A 21,711-nucleotide genomic window follows, 5' to 3' on the forward strand; every position below is an offset into this window, starting at 1 on the left:
TCAACTGATTTCGTTCCGACGACTACCATTCATGATTTATTTGTGCTATACAAAATGCAATCATAAATCCTAATACACAGACAGAGAGAGAAAGACAGAGAGAGAGAGGACTCACCTTGGGTGTTTGGTGTGGCGGGTGGTGGCGCTTCTTCCTTCTCCTTCTTCCTCTCCTTGGTGAGTTACTCTCCCTTGATGCTTGCTTGCTGCTTGTAGTCTCTTCCCTTTGCTTCTTCTTCCTCTTGTTCTCCTCTCTCTTGTTCTCTCTTTCCTCTTGTTCTCCTCTCTCTTGTTCTCTCTTTCTTCCTCTCCTTGGCTTTTCTTTTTCCCCTCTTGTGTGTTTGAAATGAAAGAAGAGGTGAGTCATGAGGAGGTGAGGCATGAAGAGAGTAGGTGAGGCATGAAGAGACTGCATGTCGGCTAAACTCGAGCTTCAGAACCGCAAAAAACGCAGGAAAGGAAAGGCACAGTTTGAAAAGAAATGATTTAAGTATCTTTTGAATTTTGATATGTGCGTCTATTTTGGCGTGTATATGCGCGTCTAAGTTTACGTAAACGCGCATATAGACGCGAACTTAGATGCGCAAATAGATGCTAATTTAGACGCGTACATAAACGCAGATATAGACGTGCAGTTAGGTTTTATCATAATTTTTTATTTTTAAGATAAGTTTTGATAGTGAATTCTTATCATAAGTTTTAATATATTTATGATGAGTTTTGTATATTTAAAATTGAGATCTTAGAATAATTAATACGCTAGCTTGAAGTTTTTATGTAAACATATGAATGACAAATATTTTGATGTTGTCATGAATTAGGTTTAATCATGTCGTCGTCATCACCTAGTGCGGTGCATGCTGATGAGTCAACAAGCACATCCTCAAGTGAGGATAAAACATTACGTCTTCATAATCGAGATGCATGGCTGCGATGAAAAATTAAATACATGTGTGATCGTTGTCGAGGGTGTATTTTTCGAGCACGTTGAGTTGCAATGTCACACCTTAGCATGTATGGAGAATGGGACCGAGAAAAATCACCGGTATTCATTGTTTTTTTTTAAATACTAAGATTGCTAGTCTATGTTACTCAATATATATCAATGTACATGAAACTCCCTTTTGTGGTTGAGTAGGATGCGGTGCCACATCCTCAGATGCTCCCTCCCGGGCGTTGAGAGGCTGCAAAACGTCGACGGGAGGAGGCAGAGTCTTCAAGAAGAGTGGAGACTGACGATCATGATAGTAGCCCTCATGAAATGCCCCATCAAGTCGTAGAGGATGATATTTTGGACAACATGGTACACCATCTATTTTCGCAACCGGTTCAGGGAGAAGGTCACTCTATAAAGCCAGATGATATACGTATGGTCATTACGAATTTTTAGTCATGCCATTCGGATTGACTAATGCACCTGCTACTTTTAGTAGAATGATGAACCGTATCTTTTTGAAATATCAGTATTGTGTAATTGTTTTCTTTGATGATATTTTGGTGTTTAGTCAAAATGAGAAAGAACATTATGAGCATTTGTCATTAGTTTTACAGTTATTGAAAGAAAATCAACTGTATGCAAATCCTGACAAGAGTGAATTCTTTAGGACAGAAATTGAGTATTTAGGTCATATTGTATCATCTGAAGGAATTAAAGTTGATCCTAAGAAAATTGATGCAATATTGAATTGGCCTGTTCCTAAAAACGTGCATGAGTTACGCTCATTCCTTGGTCTTGCTAGTTTCTATAGGAAGTTTATACGTTCTCCGTTGTATAAAGGTTGTACGTACTCCGTTCTTCGTGCGTCCCTCGAGATATTTAACTTGCAAACAATTTATGGATGGAGTAATGTCAGTTTGGATGCATTATTGAAGTAGGTATCAATTCAGTTTGGCTTATGAATCATAATATTAATTGTTCTATTTTGAAATCAAACAAAAATATATGTTGGTAGTTTTTTAACTCACTTTTAAATATATATGTAGGTTATTATCACAAATTCTTCCAAAAGGAAACAAATTGCCAACTAAGAGAGAGCAAGCAAGACATTACTTGACATCTCTAGGAGGCCTCGATTATGTCAAGATCCATGCATGTGTCAATGATTGTGTCTTATTTTGTGGGATTCATGAGTTCACAAGAGAGTGTCCCTGTTTGTGGCGAATCAAGATACGAAGTGGAGATGAAGTCATTGGATGTGCCTCGTGAGGTTTTGCGACATTTTCCGATTGTTCCATGTATAAAACTTATGTTCAAGTGTAAGTCTATTGGAAAGCTCATGTCATGGCATGCTAGTCATCGTTCAAGTGATGGAAAATGGAGGATCCCTGCAGACACACCGGCATGGCAACATATAGATAATTTGTGGCCCGTTTTCAAAGAAGAGCCAAGAAATTTGAGATTTGGTTTAGGTATGGATGGAATCAATCCATTTGGCATCAAAAGCACATCATACAGTGTATGGCCAGTGGTATTGGTGAACTATAATATTCCTCCATCCATGGCAATTAAAAAGGGACATGTAATGTTGTCCCTTCTGATTCCTAGAAAGCACAAGGTAAAAAAAATGGACATTTACTTAGAGCCTTTAATTGAAGAGTTAGAAATGTTATGGGAAGGTATTGAGGTGCAAGATACAAGCGCATCTGCATCCTCTAGAGATTTCACATTGAAGGCCATGTTGTTGTGGACCATGCATGACTTTCCAGGATACGAGAGTGTTCAGGTACATGTATATAACTATATATTTGAAATTCAAGACTTGAATCAATTGCATTTTATTAATTCACTTGTTTGTTCAGGTTTAAGCACATCAGGATATCATGCATGTCCTATTTGCGGTCCCTCTCTAGTTTTCTCTAGGCCAGCACGTTTAAAGAAGGTTATCTACGACAATCATCATCGATTTCTTCCTATTGACCATCCCAAATATGTTCTCCCTACTAATGGAATGACTCAATAATCTCTAACCATTCGAGATTGGAAGGAGAGATGGATTAATGCCGACAGCCACCCTCCACTCGGCATGAGTCGGTAAGAAGTGCATTTCTCTCGATTGACTTTAAAGTATTTAGCATGATGAATTGTTTACATAATATATTGTTTGTTTGTTAGGTTCTCTATATTTTTTCGTCTTTCTACTGGACTGAACTCAAGATCAATCACCTGTTGGACCCCATGCACATATTCAAAAATGTTGTATCTACATTATGGGATCACTTGATAGGGGCTCGTGATTCAGTCACAATGTAAGGGAGGATTTACGTAACATTGGTCGCATGAGACGAGCCTAGCCATGCATTGGACCTAGAGGAAAGATTGAGCTACCCCATGCACCTTGGATATTGTCAAAGAACGAGGAAAACATAGTGAAGGAACAAATATGTAGCTTTCGAACACCCACAGGATGTATGAGATGTCTCAAGTGAGCGTTCATAAAGAAAAAGAAAAGAGGTGTGGAGCAACTATCTGGTTTGAAGTCCCACGATTGGCACAAAATGATTCAAGTAAGGGTATCTCTAACAATGAATATAGTAATTAGTGGAGTAACTATGTGTAAACTTTGGGATATGATGACTTTTTCCTCAACTAATCATTTGATCTATGAATATTGTTTGCATTCAGTTCGTACTTCCTACTAGCATATCCCATTGTGTATCCAAAGATGTACGCGATATCATTTACAAGATGGGAGAGCTTGTGAGGTGTGTATACATTGTATTTTTTCATTATATATCTTTGAATTTCTACACAAAAATAAACAATTCTCAAATACATCCTGACAGATACGTGAGCTCGAAGGAAATTGATCCAAACACATTGCAAGATGCTCGAGCATTATCTGTTGAGGTGGTTTGTTTAGTGGAGGAAATTTTTCCTCGATCCATTTTGACTACTCAATTACATTTACTCATACATTTGATTGATGAGATCGCACTTTGTGGGGCAGTTCATGCAAGGTGGATGTTTTTTCTTGAGCGCTTCATGAAAACCTTGAAAGATTTTGTGAGGCAAAAAGCACAGCCTGAGGGAAGCATGCCTGAGGGTTGGTTAGTGCAATCATCCCTTGTTTATATCTCTGAATATCTTGCTGAAGTGGACCTCTCTCAACCACGACTACGGAAAGATGATGAAGACTTGAGGACGACCTCTATAATACCTCAAGGAAAAGGAATGAGTAAAGTGCTAAAAAAAGAAGAACTTCGTAAGTTAAATAGTTTTTGTGTGCTCAATAGTGATGTGATGAGCAAATGGGTGACACTATATAATGAAGCAAGGGCAAGAAGAAAAAGTGAAAGACAAGCATTTCACACCAGATATGGACGTAATGTCTCATTTCCAGATCATCTAAATGCGCTTCCACGTCATATTGATATAGATTGGTTACATGAGGAAATGGAGAGAATGGAAAAAGCATCACACATCAGCGATAGATATCATCAACACCTTGCCGATATAGTGTTCTTGCAATCAAAGAAAACTTCAAAGCCTGTTGTTTGATTTTTCTCTTTTCAGCTTTTGATAAACCAGCTCCAGTCTCTCCTATTGATAGATAATGCATAATAGCAGCATATCAAGATGGAATAGAAGCTGTATCAATTTTAAACATTTCTTCAATATCACTTCCTTCAGCCAAAATCTCTTTCGGCTCCCCAAAATCCACAAGGCATTCCACAATACCCTGCAACCTCAGTGGCTTACTCTTAATCTCATAATCGAACTCCTGCTAAGTGATTAACCACTTTGCCAAACGATCAGGCGGCTGTAGCTTGTTCATAAGCTCTGAAAAGATCAAGGTCATAGTTGCTATGAGTCCACCATGCACTCCGAAAGAGGTTCATAGCTTTCTGTCATCGATAGGATAATACCGGAGGTTTATAAATGCCTTGGCAGAAAGAATGTTGCCATTAACAAATTTATTATCCTTTAGCTGTTCATTTGAATGGAGCGACCCTTGTAAGGTATCTTTCGAGGATGTGAAACAGGAGCTAGTAAAAGCACCCATTTTAAAAGCACCTAAAAGAGGCAAGGTGTTCTACATATTTTCAGCAGCCACCATGCATAGTATCAGTTTGCTGTTTAGCCCAAATCTGGGAGGAAAAGTGGTATCATCCGATAGCTTTTGCTAGTTGGAAATTGGACCTTTCAGAGATCAATTATATCTACATGGAGAAGTTGTGTCTTGCAAGAGAAAATTAATATATCTCAAGAAGAGTGGGAATACGCACGAGGTTGCTTATCAAAGATGAGACATACTATCAATTAATTTGTTTCTATAAGTTATATTTTATATAAATAATTGACATGTTTGATCTTAATCTTTTACTACTAGTGCACATTATTCAATGCTATTTGGTGTGAGAGTAAACATCTTCGAACTCAAAATATAGATGAAAAGAGAAATACCCAAGATTGTGGTGTCCTTGCTCACTTTGAGGATGCTAATGGTACCATGGAAGGTTATTGTGGCTTGATCCAAGATATTCTGAAGCTTGACTTCAGACGATTTTTTATATATGTACTGGATGTGAAGTGGTTTAAAGAAGTGGTAACAAATGGTGAGCATTGCACAATTAGACGTCATCCAAGTGGTTTTGTAATCATTGACTCTACAAAATTTCACCAAAACAAGAACGACACATTAGTACTACCTCAACAATGCGAGCAGGTATATATGCAAAAGCTAATTTTTTTATATGTATAAATGTGATACATATACACAATATAATAAGTATTTAAGTTTCTTGCTTTTGTTTTCAAATACAGTTTGTGTATCATCCAATGGTAAACAATAACCGATGGTGGTATGTCATCCCTATATCTAATCGTTCAAAACCAATATATGGTAATATTACCGACATAGAGATAGCAGATGACAATCCAACAATTAATGATGATGTACATTATGACACCATAATGGATGATATGTGTGATATAGTACAAGATGAACCTCGCGAGGATGCTCAAGGAAGCGCAGAAGAAGACAATAATGTGATTGTCAATGATATTGATGAAGTTATTGAGCAATATAGCAACACATCTGATAGTGGGATAGACTTATTTGTTTCGTTACCTCTTGGTAACATAGACCTAGAAGTAGATAGTTTAGCAAGGGCTGATCTCATTGAAGATGAGATGGATCATTCACTGTAACATACTTAATTTTCTTAATGATTCAATGTGTATTCTTAATTCTATGGTTTTTATCATGCGCACACGTGCATACTCAATAATCAATAGTCAAGTTTAAAGCTAAATTGAATTTTCCATAATAAAAAGGAAGTATTTTTTATCATCTTCAAGTAGAGAAATTACGAGATACATATTGCAATGCTTGCTACTAATTGTATAATAAGGTTTCTGTCGCTTGCCGCTAATTACTTATATCAGGCTTGTCAATTGGAGGAACTACCATTCATTAGGAGAAATATGGACTCTCTTTTTTGCCCCTTAAGGGGTTTCTCTCACCTCTCTCTCTCTAAAAAGAGATTCCAAAATAATATTATAAAAAGAGATCTTCTACAATCAAGCAAATCTCGTTTTTGTGTTTTCAATAGATTTCACCTATTATTTTATTCCCAAACTGCAGGATAAGGTCACTTTTTCTCAAAATCCTCATAACTAAAAAAATACAATTCTATTTTTTCTAAAAACGCAACCAATCATTCTTTAATGCCCTCATGACTCTTTAATGCCCTCTTTAGTGCCCTCATGACTTTTCAATCATTCTCATTCTCTCTTCTTAAAAGGGCGGAAGTTAAAAAACGATATAAAATGACATGCACATCATATTTTAAGATTATTTTTTACCCAGAGACACCTTTTTGACTCGAGAGTTTCCTTGTAAATTTTCATCTTTTTTGGACAAGTATATACCTATTTCTAGGCATTTTTTCATTCCCTCAGAAAGCTCTAGTTTTGTCCCAAATTTTGTGCATTCTTCTCTTTCCCTCCAGAATATGGTTTCTTGCATACGAGTTCTTCTAAAGCAGCATTGAGGAGTAGTTTTGATACCATTTGTTGAAATCAAAGAATCTCTATCTACAACACACTCTACCCTACTACAAGCCATCTTCCTCTTCAGAAATATGCAGTAAGAAATCTCCGTCTTCAACAGTCTATACTACAAGCAATCCAGTGATAATGGAGGTATCTTTATTTTTTTAATCTTTGTGATGTTATTATTCTTCACAGTTGTTGTTCAGTCCTTAAGCATCAATTCATAGAGAGAGAGAGAGGGGGAGAGAGAGAGAGAGAGGAGGGGAGAAGGGGGGGACAGAGAGGACTGTGTGAGATGAACAAAGAAAATAAGTGATAGAGTGACAGATAGGGTTTGGGGACTATCAAGTTGAATGGCATCTTGCAGGTGATTTAAAAACATTGAAGTGTATGTTTGGTTTATCAAATGCAGCAAATGCAAAATTTCCGTGCATATACTGCATTCAAACTAGGAAGAAAGGGAAAGATGGAAAGAAAGAATGGCTTGCCAAGGCAGGACAACAGGGTGCTCCAACACGTGATCAGAAAGTCATGAGAAATGGAATGCTAATTCCAGTGGATCCAAACTGGCGCCCTATTTTGGAAATACCACTAACAAGGATTCACTTTTGCACATTGCATTGTTTGGTTAGAATAATTGAGAAGCTAGTATATGAATATATATGCTTTGCATACAAGATGCAGCCCGTCTCAGAATCTGATGCTACCTGCAAGAAGGTAGAACAAGTCCTCTCTGAAGTTGGATTGCACGGAGGCCAAGTAGAAATAAAAAAGGACGAGAAAAAATCGAGGAAGAGTGGAAATGTTCCTTGTAAACCATGCTTTGGCGGACCCAAGGCTAGGAAGTTTTTATCTCCACCTCGAGATGAGGAAGGCAATATACTAGTAAAACAACCAGAGAAGTACGAAGCATGGAAAAAGTTGCACCTTGCTGTTTCAGATTGGAGCAATGGGGGACGAACGAGGATTGCGAAGGCAGAAGTGTGGATACACCTAGATAGATTAGCAGCTCTCTTACAGAAGTTGGGGTTTATGGATGGTGATGCCAATGCATTTAAAGGGACAGCTGCTAAATTTCATAAGTCCATGGTGGAGGCATGGACTACAAATAGCATAACACACTACATGGTCAGTATTATCACCATTGCAAAAAAAAATCATCATTTCGAATTACTTTGTGTTTCTAATCTCTTTTCTTGTGCAGCATATACTTGAAGCACATGGTCCATACTTTGCAGATCAAGGAAGTTTGGCAATATGGTCAACTCAAGGCATGGAAAGATCTCACTGGCAAGCTCGCTGTGCTTTTCAAAAGGCAACTGATCATGGAGGTGGCATCAATGATTCCAATTCTATGAGGCAATTATTCCAATGGTGGTATAGGAGACTAGAGATACGATACGAGGAAAAAGAAAAGAAGTTCAAAACATCTCAAGCGGAATCTATAAGTAGGGCAATATATGAAGTGAGAAAAGCAAGATATGAAAACATCACAGCTAGACAACGGCACGCAGAATGGTTGGCAACCCAAGAGAGAGATGGCAAAAAATGGAGACCTCGATAAAGAAAATAATTTTCATGCATTTAGAGTCCACAAGAGAGCACAAGTCCCAAGGATATGACACATCAATACTCATATCTCTAACATGAGATGTCTTATAAATTTTCTTTAAAATTTCAAAGGTTTGTCACTATGTTTTTCAAAGTCGATTTCGAACTTTGTTTTTTAATTATGAAAAGTCGATTTTGAAATCCTAAGACAAAGATATGAAAATTCCAAACATTGGAACATTCACTGGCCTAGAGAGAGAGGGGGGGCATGAGGGGGGTGTCAGGAGATAGAGAGAGGTAGGGATGGGGTGGAGAAATGAAATGAAATGATAAATTTAAAATTCATTTACACCACAGTAAGTTTGAAAGTTTCGTATTTAAGTCGTCTCTCCTTTCATTTTTTCCCATTGCTCTCCACTCTACCCTCCACCTTTCTATCCTTCATCATCACAGCCATGGCACGTTCTAAGCTTCCTATCAAAAAGGCGCCTGCGAGAGTAAGAGCTCAACACTCTTCTGAATCTAGTGAGAGTACTGTGAGTGACAAAGATCCCCTGGTGACCGATAACAATGGCCCTACTGCAGCCAATAATGGTGGCGCTACTGTGGCCAACAATGGTGGCCCTAGTGTGGTCGATAATGATGGTTCGCCATTGTCCAGAAATGGTGGTCCACATGCTCCAGCTGCTCCACCTCCCACTACTGCTCCAGCTCGTAATACACGCCCTCCAACACATAAAAAGCGAAGATGGAGACCAGGCACAATTGCGCTACGCGAGATAAGGAAATTCCAGAAGAGTGCTGACTTGATTATTTCTAAGGCACCATTCTCCAGGTTGGTGCGAGAAATACTGCAAGATCTACAGTCAGGGCATCATCACAAGTTCTTTTCGAGGAACCAGGCAAGGAATGTGGGGCGATGGTCAAGCCAAGCCTTGCTTGCTCTCCAAGAAGCAGCTGAAAGCTACTTGATTGATCTAATGAGTGATGGTCAACTTTTAGCCATTCATGCCCGACGTATCACTATTAAGCCCATAGATCTGGTTCTTGTTCGCAGGATCCGCAATAACAAGGATGCATTTAATCTTAATGTCAACAATATGCTTTGAGAAGCTACCTTGTAATTGAATCTATGTTTTTAGCTCAGGTTTGGTTGTAGATTGTAAGGAGCTTAGTTTTGGGTTATCTTTCTAGTAGACCTTCAAGTATTTGATAGTAGTGGCCTGCAAAATGGAGCTAAATTTTCCCTAGCTCTAGTTGTACTTGGTGCGATGCACTATCTACCGTGTATTTCATAGTTTCGCAATGCTAAATCTAATATGTGATATTCTATTTTGACCATGTTTCGCATTGTGTGAATTTTCAAGTTTCCAATTTTGTAAGTAGTTTTGTTGAGGATAAATTCAATGTGCAACCACGTACACGTCGGTGATCGGTTGTACATGGGCCGATGCACTATATCCTTACTATATTTAGTGGTTTGGCAACAGTATATCCGATATACGATATTCCATTTTACCCATGATTTATTTTTTGTCAATTTTTAAGTTTCCAATGTTTCGCATTGCGAGGTTGACAATACATTTAATCTGCAGTTGCGCACACTCATTATCAATACATTTAATCTACAGTTGCGAGGTTGACAATACATTATCAGTGCAGTATAATGCAGTTAACGCATTTTCAAAAAAAGATTGAACCGTCAAATTTATAAATCCGAATCTAGTGAAACTTCACCCTCATGCTGGGCATTAGAGAAACTCATTTATATTAAAAATTTGGCCCCATCAGAAGCCTCTGGGTCACCTATCCGGAGGCTCGCATCTGGGGCCCTGAATCTGGGGATTCAGGGCCCCAGACGCGAGCCTCCGGATAGGTGATCCAAAGGCTTCTGTTGGGGCCAAAAAAAATTTGGGCGGTTGATGTGTCCTTGAGGAGCCTACAGGTAAAATTTCATGTGAATCGGAGCACTGGTGATATTTTTCCTAAGCGTGGATTCATTAATTGAAATTTTAGGGTTTTTGAAAAGTTTGGCTATAAGTTTAAAGTTTCACCTCATTTTACACATTTCACTTTTGAGTTCTGAGTTCTCTCTCCTAGAAGACATGGTACGCACCAAGCAAGCGGCTCGGAGATACCCCCCTGGAAATTCCATACGGCAGCCATGTCCTCCAGCTCCACCACCACCACCACGACGCCAGCATCGCAAGCGTCGATGGAAGCCAGGCACAGTGGCTCTTCGCGAGATCCGCCACTACCAGAAGACCACTCACCTCCTGATACCGAAGGCTCCATTCCAGAAGTTGGTGCGGGAGATCATGGAGGGCATACTGATCAGGAACAACAGGACCCAGTTTCCAAATACATCATGCGCGAAACAACCGGATCGCTGGACTGCCCAGGCCCTCCTCACACTACAAGAAGCTGCTGAAGCCTACCTCATCGACTTATTTGGAGACTCAGTCTATGCAGCGGTGCATGCAAGGAGGGTCACCGTCACCGAAGGGATCTGCGGATAGTCAGGTTCTTTCGGCAATGGAAAGATAGTCCTCGCGGAGGTCAGCAATAGAGGTGTACAACTCAAAAGCACATGGAATGTAGCTTCTGAAGACATTTTGTAAAGCCTTGGTTGTAATGGACCCCATGTAAAATTGTTATTAATACAAATATAAAGTTTTTGGCGCATCTTATTTTTGTTTAGTCGCTTGATATTTATTTTATTTACGTCGTTGAGTTATCGTTACATATGTTCGAACAAATACATGTTGCGCACGAATTCGATAAAGCACTGTGTATTAAATTTAGGGTACGAATCGTGTTACGTATAAATTCGACAAATAAACGTAACATTCAAGTAAAAAAATAGTAAATGACACGTATCACAAACTACATTGCACGCAAATCCAACAAACATCGGTTTTCATTACTTGAAGAGAAGATTACAAAGTGCAGTACATCAGTGATGCGATATCAGTAGGCAATAAGTACATCTATTCTCTCCTAGGCTTCTTCGAGCTAGGCTCCCCATGGTCAGAGCTATTCTTGATCATAGGCAACAATACATTTTGCCCCAATAGTTCCTGTCTAATGACAGTGGGGTCTTCAACACCGGCAACCATGCCACGGGCCACCATGGAGAAAAGTGGGCCAGACCTAGTACTCGTGAATAAGTAGAGTAGCTTCGAACGTCGAAGCAACACTACTTTCTCCAAGCTGGAGTTGGTCGGGATGGTCTTGAAGGGCCCAGCCTTTGTTAGTGCCCTCAACTTCAAGAAGTTCTCGGCAAAAGCAGGGAAGCATGTCTTATGAAATACAATAATGTCGTTGACAAGCTGCCCAACGTACTCCTTCAATGCCGAGTCTTGCACCCTTCCTTGGCTACCAAATCGGCCACCCTACCTAGATGAAAACTCATCTATATAGACAATCTCCTGCAACACACAAGTTCAGTATCAGACTCACTATGCATGGAGTGTGCTGAAGATATATAAATCATATTCATATGAAACTTAACCAGTAGGGCCTCTAGGGCATCGGGAGCGCACACATGTGTTTTTGTCGGGATCGGACCCCCAGATGTGCCCTGGTCGGAGGCTCGCGTCTGGGGGCCTGAATCTGCAGATTCAGGCGCGAGCCTCCGGCCAGGGCACATCTGGGGGCCCGATCCCTGCAGATTCAGGCCCCCAGATGCGAGCCTCCGGCCAGGGCACATCTGGGGGCCCGATCCCGACAAAAACACATGTGTGCGCTCCCGATGCCCTAGAGGCCCTACTGGTTAAGTTTCATATGAAACTGAGAACATTACCTTCTCTGCATCATCTATCTGCTGCTGTAATGGAGCATCCAGGTCTGCTCCTGCCACTGGGCTGCCCTCGTCTCTCTCCTGGGTAGGCACTGCATAGTCGGGTCGAGGACCAAAAAGGCTTTCCTGCAACCGCTCGAACTCCTCATCAGAGATCTGATACTGTGGCGCCGCATCCTCAATCTGCTCCTGGATGCTCACAATGGCAGAGATGTCATCGATGCTCGTGCCATCGTAACGAGCCACCTCATCAACATGTGGTGGGGCATCCTGTAAATCAAAATCTATGAAATCACTAGGTGCATCACGCACCATGATACAGTATAGTTCTTCTTCCCTAAGCTCCAACAACTCTTGCACATCTTGTATGAGTAGATATTCCACCCCCTCGATGGTGATAGCATGGAGAGAAGAGAGGGGTGGCTCTTCGCTCGTGGGCATCTCATCAGGGCAGGGAAGTGGGTGCACAATGGCCAAGCTCTGTGCTGCCTCAACACTCAGATCGAGAGTGATCTCCTCAGGCTCCCTCTCAAAGTACTCTAATAGTGGCCGAGAGGGTGCGTCGATGTCCTCGTCACTGTCCTCTTGCACCTCAGTGCACATAACATATATGGCAAAGGCGGCATCCCTCTCAATGAGATCCATCGTGACGTGGTCTTGTGACGAGGTGGGCACTGCTCTAGCGCGGAGATGTTGCCCCACATGCACCAGGGCTCGACTTATCACCTTTGCATGGCTGGATCCGGCACACAAACTATACAAAAAATCCATGGGAACCCACCTGAGAGTGGAGTCGGGAATAGAGCAAGTGAGAGGGTTCACTGCATCACAAAACAATGCTAGTATACTAGAGTGAGGGTCTACAGCGGAAAGCGAGCTCTCTAGACTCAAGGTCACGCAAAACCTAGGGTATATCTGGTCCCCTATGTGTGCGTAGCATGTGGAACTGATCCATGCGGCGAAGGTGGGAGTGGTAGCCATGGCACACAAAGAGAGAAGGAATGAGAGCACAAGTGTAGGGAAGTGGAGAATGAAAGTGAAAATGAGTTTGGAGTTATAGCTTTTATGTGTCTAGGGTTTTAAATAAAGGTTCTTTATAAAGTTATTAACTCTAAAGTTTCAAATTAAAACTCTTACCTTAGTTTCTTTATTTCAGTACTTTAAAGTCACTGTTAAAATTACTCATACAGACAAACGCTTCGTTCTACATTATTATATCCTCGAATATGTTTGGGTCGCTGAGTATATTCAAGTCTAACGAGAGAAAATATATAATTTTTTAAAGAAAATAAATCTAAAAGGTCTTGAAATTCCCTTTGGATCCAATTTAATATTAAAATGTAAGAAACGAGCAGCAGAGATGCGCTACAATATATCATTGTGCAAAGACAATATTCTCTAGATTATAGACCTCTAACCTGCAATTTAATTATGATTTTTAACTGCACGATTGAGTAATTACAGTATGTATTATCGCACGCTTGGATCACAGTAAACTAAAATTTAAAGTACTCAGAAGTTCAAAAAATGTATGTATTCGCTCTTTATAAAGTTTTTTTACAAGGATTCCACTATCTCAAGGATATGTGGAGAAGCACATTGTTTACATGTCATGGATTGCTCACTACGAGTCCTGACTTTTCTATTATCTAACTTGAAATAGAAGTTGTAGAGGGGCTCACTGGACATTAATTGGATTTCTTGTCTCAGAAAATAAATGGGCCAATAACTCTCTGCGCTGACTACGAAAGGATTATGACCACTCCACAAGATTACCACATCTACGAGCGCTGTATGTGTGTCATCTCGAATATCTTGATCCAAGCTGATCCACTCCCCTCGCAAAAGTCGCCATCTTCTATATCGAAAGCGAACGCACAGAGTTTTTCTAGCAATGAAATACCTGTAATAAAAACAAAAATAATGGTAAGTGATCAATGCAACTAACATAACAATTCATCTAAGCGAGACCTATGTCAATTAAATCAAGGTATGCAAAGTAGTAAAAAAGTTTTACCTGAATGTAATATCAGATTGGTTGACCCTGCACTCAATCGTCTCATCAAAATGTGTTCTTTTGACTTGCCAAAACTCACCCAATAGCTGACTCATCCATTCCTCGGATGGACACTTGCATTGATACGTAATCTTTGTTTTCTTCAAAACATCGCATGAACCAAACAAATGTGCAAACAATGAGAATGGAATAAACCAACTAAGATGCACATCTTTGGAGCCTGTGGTGGGTTTCATAGCACTATTGATGTCAGATTTTATCTTCGACTTGCAAGCTCCTGACAACTCCAAGCTACCAATGAACCATTCACCACTAGACAGTGGCAGCAATGGGACATGCTGCAATCTCTGGCTTTCTACCACATACAATGAATTATAAAAAAAGATATTTTGAGTGGCAAGTTGACTTGTAGAGGTATTATCATAGATCAAAGAACCTATCTCTTCATGCCAAACATGTATCTTGCCGCTTAAACATTCCACATTCTGCCATTCATGCAAAGTCGATGGATATAGAGCTGTCAATCAAACAAGACTGAATTAGAATACTGTAAAGACTTTTAAAAACAACTCTGATACAAAAGAATAATCAATGATAAAATTTAACAACTTATTGTTTTGTTTATAATTTGCAATGTTGTTCTCGTCGTGTACAGAGATTTGTTTATGCGTATAAACATGTTGAATCAACACTTCTGTTACTGCACTTGTGCCATTAAACACTTTTTTGAACTCTAGAATTCTACCTTTCCAATGTTTGCTAGGGTTTGCAACATCCTTGCGCTTGACCTTGAAACTCCCTCGAGTACTTGGGTGCATCAAAATCCAATCCAACTTATAATACTTATCACAAATCCAATTACCGCCATTATCTTTCCTGTTGAAGACCTCCACTGCAAGTATGCTACTGATATTTTTCCTCCGTGAAGACATCTGTAACAACCAAATACAAAAGCTACCTATCAACATGTGTATAATTTGCAAATGTTCTCTCCAAATGAAATTAAATTTAAATGAATCAATTTAAAAAAGAAACATTGTACCTGTAATTTCTTTCACAAAGATCCCTAGATATGTTGAACAAGAAGTTGACTTATAGCAAGACCATTGTTCCTTCACTGACAGATTCCTGCAGTACAAAAACAAAAGAAATCTTGGGTCAACGCATACATATAACTTATATAGGCTTTGTCCAAATGCGTTGAAATTTAACCATGGAACAGTAGTAAAAAATGGCAATATACCTGTGGCTTTCTCTGCAAAAAATCCCAAAGATGTTATAGAAGTTGAGTTCTTAATAAATCATTGTTCTTCACCCTCGGAGATTCTTGGAGTAAAAAAACAAAGGAAAGCTCAGTATGCATGTAACTTGTATACATTTTGTCTAAACGAGATAAAATTTAATAGTGGAGCAACAAAAAAACAAGACAATATACCTATAACTTTGTTTACAGAGAAACCCTAAGATGTTGAAGAAGAAGTTGAGTGTTCAAAATCCCAAAGATGTTGTAGAAGTTGAGTTCTTAATAAATCATTGTTCTTCACCCTCGGAGATTCTTGGAGTAAAAAAACAAAGGAAAGCTCAGTATGCATGTAACTTGTATACATTTTGTCTAAACGAGATAAAATTTAACAGTGGAGCAACAAAAAAACAAGACAATATACCTGTAACTTTGTTTACAAAGAAACCCTAAGATGTTGAAGAAGAAGTTGAGTGTTCAAAATATCACTATTCTTGACTGTAAGAGACTCCTAGAGCATCAAAACAAAATAAATTACATGTCAAAGAATGCGCATAACTTGCACAGGTTTTCTCCAAACGAGATAAAACTTTACCATAGAACATCTATGGAAGAGAAAAATATACCTGTAGAGTTTTGTGAAGAGAATCTTAGGGCTTTGGTAAAACAAGCTCTGCTCTCATAAAACACATGAAACTCTCTCTGTGCTTGTGCAAAGCAAATGAAATTTTACAGGGTTACAGACAGGGCAAGCAATAGAGAGCCTGTAAAATTTCGTCAGGAAAGAAGAAGCGGGGAAAGAGATATGACAAATTTGAGTTCCGCCTAAGAAAGAGGGTGAAACTGAAAAGGGGAGAAAAGAAAAGTCAAACATAAAAAATAAGAAAATGAAAATTCAAGGCACAAACTTCCAAGAAGTGACAGCTTTGTACTCCCCACATTTTCCCTTATTTTATTGCTGAGGGAAGATTTGGTCCAAGATATGGCTAGAAGATTCATGTTACATGAATCTGGAATCCCAACTCTCTCATTGGTTAGGCCTATATTTGTTTATTCACTCCTTAAGGGGCAAAAAAGAGAGTCCATATTTCTCCTAATGCATTAGAGAGCAATGCAAAAATAATTATTAACTCTGGTTTTTTTATTCAATGATTCAATGTGTATTCTTAATTCTATGGTTTTTATCATGCGCACACGTGCATACTCAATAATCAATTTCAAGTGGTTAAATAATTATGTGTCTGAAGGCGCGTCTATATTAGCATCTATTTATGCGGATATATAGATGCAAAATTCGCATCTATTTACACGCTCTTTTACATGCACATATAGACGCAATGATAAACGCGCCTGACTTTGCGTGTCTAACATGCGTGTCTATGCCTCGTTTCTGTTGTAGTGTAGGGAATTAGATTTGTACGTGAATATAAAACACATTCTAATTAATATACGCGGATATCACAAAAGGGCCTACAATTGTAGGCTGGCCGCATGCAGCCATGCTACATCCATATTAAACCATTTGGTCACCAATTTATTAGAAGATAGCTGCAGTCGACTAATTCGAAAACCGCACGTTGGGCATACTAGTAGACGTGCACGAATAAGTTGAGAATATACCTAGAGACTCGCTCATCACACATGCATATATAAAACATAGGTGGGGGATGTGCACCGTGCCGCATGATGAATAATAACAATTCATAACATATGTGATCCAATGAAACAATTAGTTTGAGATAACGTAAGGCTTAAAGCTTGCGAGTCGGGATTATACATCCCCAAGCTTCGGATCCTTTTGCCTTTTGAGAAGCCTGGGCTTCCATTTTGGAGTGGCTTCCTATGCAATATGGTGCTTTCCAAAATTGCAATTGAAACGCATAAAATTGCACACAAAAAGGAATACGTACATTCTATCCAGCCTTGCTTTCATTGTTGTTGGTTATTTTTGACATAGCTCGAGGTTTCTTGAAAGAAATCTTCTCCCCTCCAACAAGTTTGACCTCAAAAGTAACACTTGCCAAGATTGCTAGATTAAGACCTACAATTGTTCCTCAAACACTTTGTCAAGTATACACTTCGTGCAATACTTGACCTAGATCTCATAGAAATAGATGTACCAGCTACCTTCCCCCTCTATAAGTCTATAAGATAGGGTTTCCCACTAGCCCCATTACTCTTTGCCATAGCATCTGATGCCCTAGGCTCGCTCGTTGATGTAGAAGACAAGGAAAGCTTAAAGACATCTTAATACCCAATCATAAGAAAATGGTGATCAATCTCTTCGTAGATGACACAAATGAAACTCTAAATAATGACCCAAGCTCAATCCAAGCCTTCTAGAATTGCATTAAGGTATTCTCCCTTGCCTTTGGATTTGTGGTCAATCCAATAAAAACAAGAATTAAAGCCCTAATAGACCCCCCAGTGGTGGTGGCTGATAGATGAGGACTGTAAAGTGATTGAAGAGGGAGGAGTATTTAGGCTCCTAGGAATTCCTATGGGATTTGGAATCTCTCTAAAATAGAGATGGGAATGGGCCATATGAAAGGTCGAGAAAAAATTGGACTATCTCATAGAGATTCAATACTCTTTTGTAGGAAGAATTGTTGTCCTCAAGCATATTCTAATAGCTGTATAATTTTGGCTGTATAGCCTTCTTCCTTATAGCTGTATAATTTTGGCAAAATTGCAAGTCCTTATGTTGAGTTTTAAAATTTACATCAAAGTTTCAATCTAAGCCCTGTGTGCAAAAGGCTTCTAATTGAGATACATTTGCTAATGTCAAAATTTTCCATAAATACAAAAGGGAATTATTATTATTAGCTAACATCATGAAAATCAAGCCTCAACTTTGAAGGTTGTATCACCCTTTGAAGGGGGTTTTACCTTTTTGGAGAAGGTCTACAAATAGTTTTCCTTTCATATAATCATTGGTAGTGAATTTAAGAAAATAGTTATATGCCCTTCCAATCTTTTCTTTAAAGAAAGAAAAAATTTGTTATGAAGCATTGGAGTGTGCTCGAGAGACTAGACTAGATGCAAGATTTGTTACAAGAATTCTGATTATAAGATAATCCCACGTAGGGGCACAAGGTACAATGATAACTTAACAAGATAGGGAATCCCACAAATTGGGAACATAGGTATGGATATAAGATATCTAAATTGCAATATCTCCCTCAATGGGGATGAACAAGATATGAGACAATGCTAGACAAGATCTTGTACTATGAGATTACAAAGGTGACCAGACAACAAGAATATAATGGAAGACAAGACAAGACTAGATACCATGACTAGACAAGAACTAGAACTGAAACTCAAACTTACTTGGAGGTCTCAACTCCTTGAGCTCCCAAGACTGACATTGATAAGATTGAGGAGCTCTATGGGAACCCCCTCCTTTTATAGGTGTTGGAGAACAACTATAGATCTTCTAGAATATTCCATAATGACATCATCGATGATGCAGTTGATGGCATGTCTTCTAGAAGGTTCTATGATGACATGGCAAGGATAGGTTCACATGGTTGGCTCAAGGATGTCTTGTTAAGGGTGCATTCTCATAGGGTGTGGATTCATATGGCATGAGCGAGAATTAATCCGTATACTTGATCATAACATATCCGTGACATCACCCCCACTACAAAAGAAAGGCCCTATAGACACGCACTGTACACGCAAAATAGCGGGCGTGTTTATCAGCGCGTGTATCAGTGTGTCTATTCACGCTAGTATATAGAACGCATCTATATACCCATGTTTTTAAACGTGCCTATAGATACGAAAATAAATGCACATATTTTTCATTTCTCATAAAGTCCCTAAATATGACCAAACATCTTAACAGCTAGTATTTTTTTGAATACATTACCAACTTTACTTCTTTCTGAGTATTACAAATATACATCCAATCATTCAAAGCTAATTATATATGCTACAGTGAATGATCGATCTCATCTTCAATGAGATTAGCCCTTGCTAGACTATCTACCTCTAGGTCTATGTTACCAATAGGCAATGAAACAAATAAGTCTATCCCACTGTCAGATGTATTGCTATGCTCAATTTCTTCATCATCATCTGCAACCATATTGTTATCCTCTTCTGCACTTCCTTGAACATCCTCGCGGGGATCATCTTGCACTGCATCATGTATATCATTGATCATGGCATCATCATGTGCATCATCATTAATTGTTGGATTGTCATCAACTATCTCTATGTTGGTAGCATTGCCATATATTGGTTTTGAACGATTAGATATGGGGATGACATGCCACCATCGGTTATTGTTTACCATTGGGTGATACACAACCTACATTTAAAAAACAAAAAGTAAGCAACTTAAATATTTATTATATTTTGAGAATGTATCAAGAAGTAATATATATATAAATAAATAGCTTCTAATATACCTGCTCGCATTGTTGAGGTAGTACGAATGTGTCATTCTTGCCTTGGTGAAATTTTGTAGAGTCAATCACTACAAAACCACTTGGATGACGTCTAATTGTGCAATGCTCACCCATTGTTACTACTTCTTTAAACCACTTCACATCTAGTACATATATAAAAAATCACCTAAAGTCAATGTGGGAGCTTTCGCTCAACTGCCAAGATCCACAAACTGCTTATTGTTCAAGCGTTCCAAGCCGAGCACTAATGGCTACCTCTCACATAGCCAACGCGCCAACCACATCTAGGGTGTAGTGAGCTTACCTCCATGCCGTTCGAGTTACCTCCTCTCCCGCACACTCCGGTAGCTCCACGATCCAAGTGCAAGCTTCAAGCAAGCTCCATCCTCAAGCTCCACGCTCCAAGCTCCATTGTCGCGAGCAAGACAAGAGAAGAGAAGAGAAGAGAAGAAGAGAGGAGAAGATGGAGAGCTTCTCCTCCTCGGTCCCTCACCCTCACACACTCACTCCCTCACACTCTCACACTCCCTCTCTCAAGCACAAGCTCAAGAAAGCAAGAACAAGAAGAAGAAGAAGAAGAAGAGGAGAGCTACTTTTGGCCACACACAAGAATGAGCTTCTCATTCACTTTTCAACTTTATATACAAAACCCTAAGTCCCTTTTGGGCGGTCATCCCCTTTTTCCTCTTTTACATGGCCGGCCGTAGCCTAGGCCCTTTTTCCCATTGTCCTTCTATCTTCCTAGCTTCCTTTCCACCGCTCATCTATATTTACAAATTGCATGGGTGGGAGCCCGATGCTCCTTGAATTAAACCATAATGCGCTTGCGCTCTTTTACAAAAGTTTTGACTTGCGCTTTTCCTTGTGCGCCTTTCTCCCTTATTTAGGATTCTTCTCCTTGTGCGTCTTTGTCTTCTGTTTCTCTGCATTGGGCCATGCGATGTGGGTGGTCGGCAAGGGTGATTTTTGCTTTCGGCAACGTGGCTTTATCGCGGCTCTTCGTGGGGTCAATGGTCTTGCAGTGATCGGGCACTGACCATTGAGCACAAGGACTTGTATTATCCTGCATCCACTTGTCGCTTCGTGAGAGTATATGCTCGTTTGTGTTAAGTGCATCGAACAAATGCAATCAGGATAAGACATAATTTTTCAGAATTCTATGATGTCCATTGGAATGCCTATTTCATTGCTTGTTAAGGTCGCATCCATTAACGAGAAGTAATAGGAATGTGTACAAGTGGGGATGTCCCTTTACTCATCAAAAAAACAAAATGTTCTGGCATGCTGTCTTGTCAAGCTACTTGTACATTGTAGGGATTCAGTCGATAGGTACGAGGCGGGGTGAGTCCGGTTGGCTAGGCGACCGGGGCGGTGCTAGTACGGGGCTCCCGTGAGGCTGGGCGGGGAACATGTCAACCGGGACATGAATGGTGTAGTCCCGAGTCACTGCCATTTCCAGAATGTCTTTAAATAATTTATTAAATTCTGCCCTATCCCTGGCCGTTTTGTCACTTCGTGAGCACCTAGTGCTCGAGCGCGCGTTGGGGGTCTGTGTAACTGGCGTTGCCACATGCTGTGCATTTCTTTGAGTCGTGACACTCTTGGCCCGGGGATTCTTTGGCCTTCGTCCGGGACGGCGTCGTTTAGGGCCTCACTTCTTCGCGTACCTTTTGAGGGTGGGCACAT

At 39.7% G+C, this 21,711-nt stretch overlaps 1 long non-coding RNA gene across 1 annotated transcript; it reads right to left on the minus strand.

The window, feature by feature from the left end:
- Nucleotides 1-15,225: 15,225 nt before the first annotated feature.
- On the minus strand, nt 15,226-15,693 carry LOC148039684 (uncharacterized). Its single transcript, XR_015688340.1, has 3 exons — nt 15,608-15,693; nt 15,407-15,492; nt 15,226-15,296 (listed from the first exon to the last, which is right to left on the minus strand). It is a non-coding gene; the product is annotated as an uncharacterized LOC148039684 (long non-coding RNA).
- Between the last annotated feature and the right edge of the window lie 6,018 nt (nt 15,694-21,711).

Source organism: Lygodium microphyllum, chromosome 2, assembly GCF_053477565.2.
Source record: "Lygodium microphyllum isolate KBCC chromosome 2, Lygodium_microphyllum_v1.1.10, whole genome shotgun sequence".
NCBI lineage: Eukaryota > Viridiplantae > Streptophyta > Polypodiopsida > Schizaeales > Lygodiaceae > Lygodium > Lygodium microphyllum.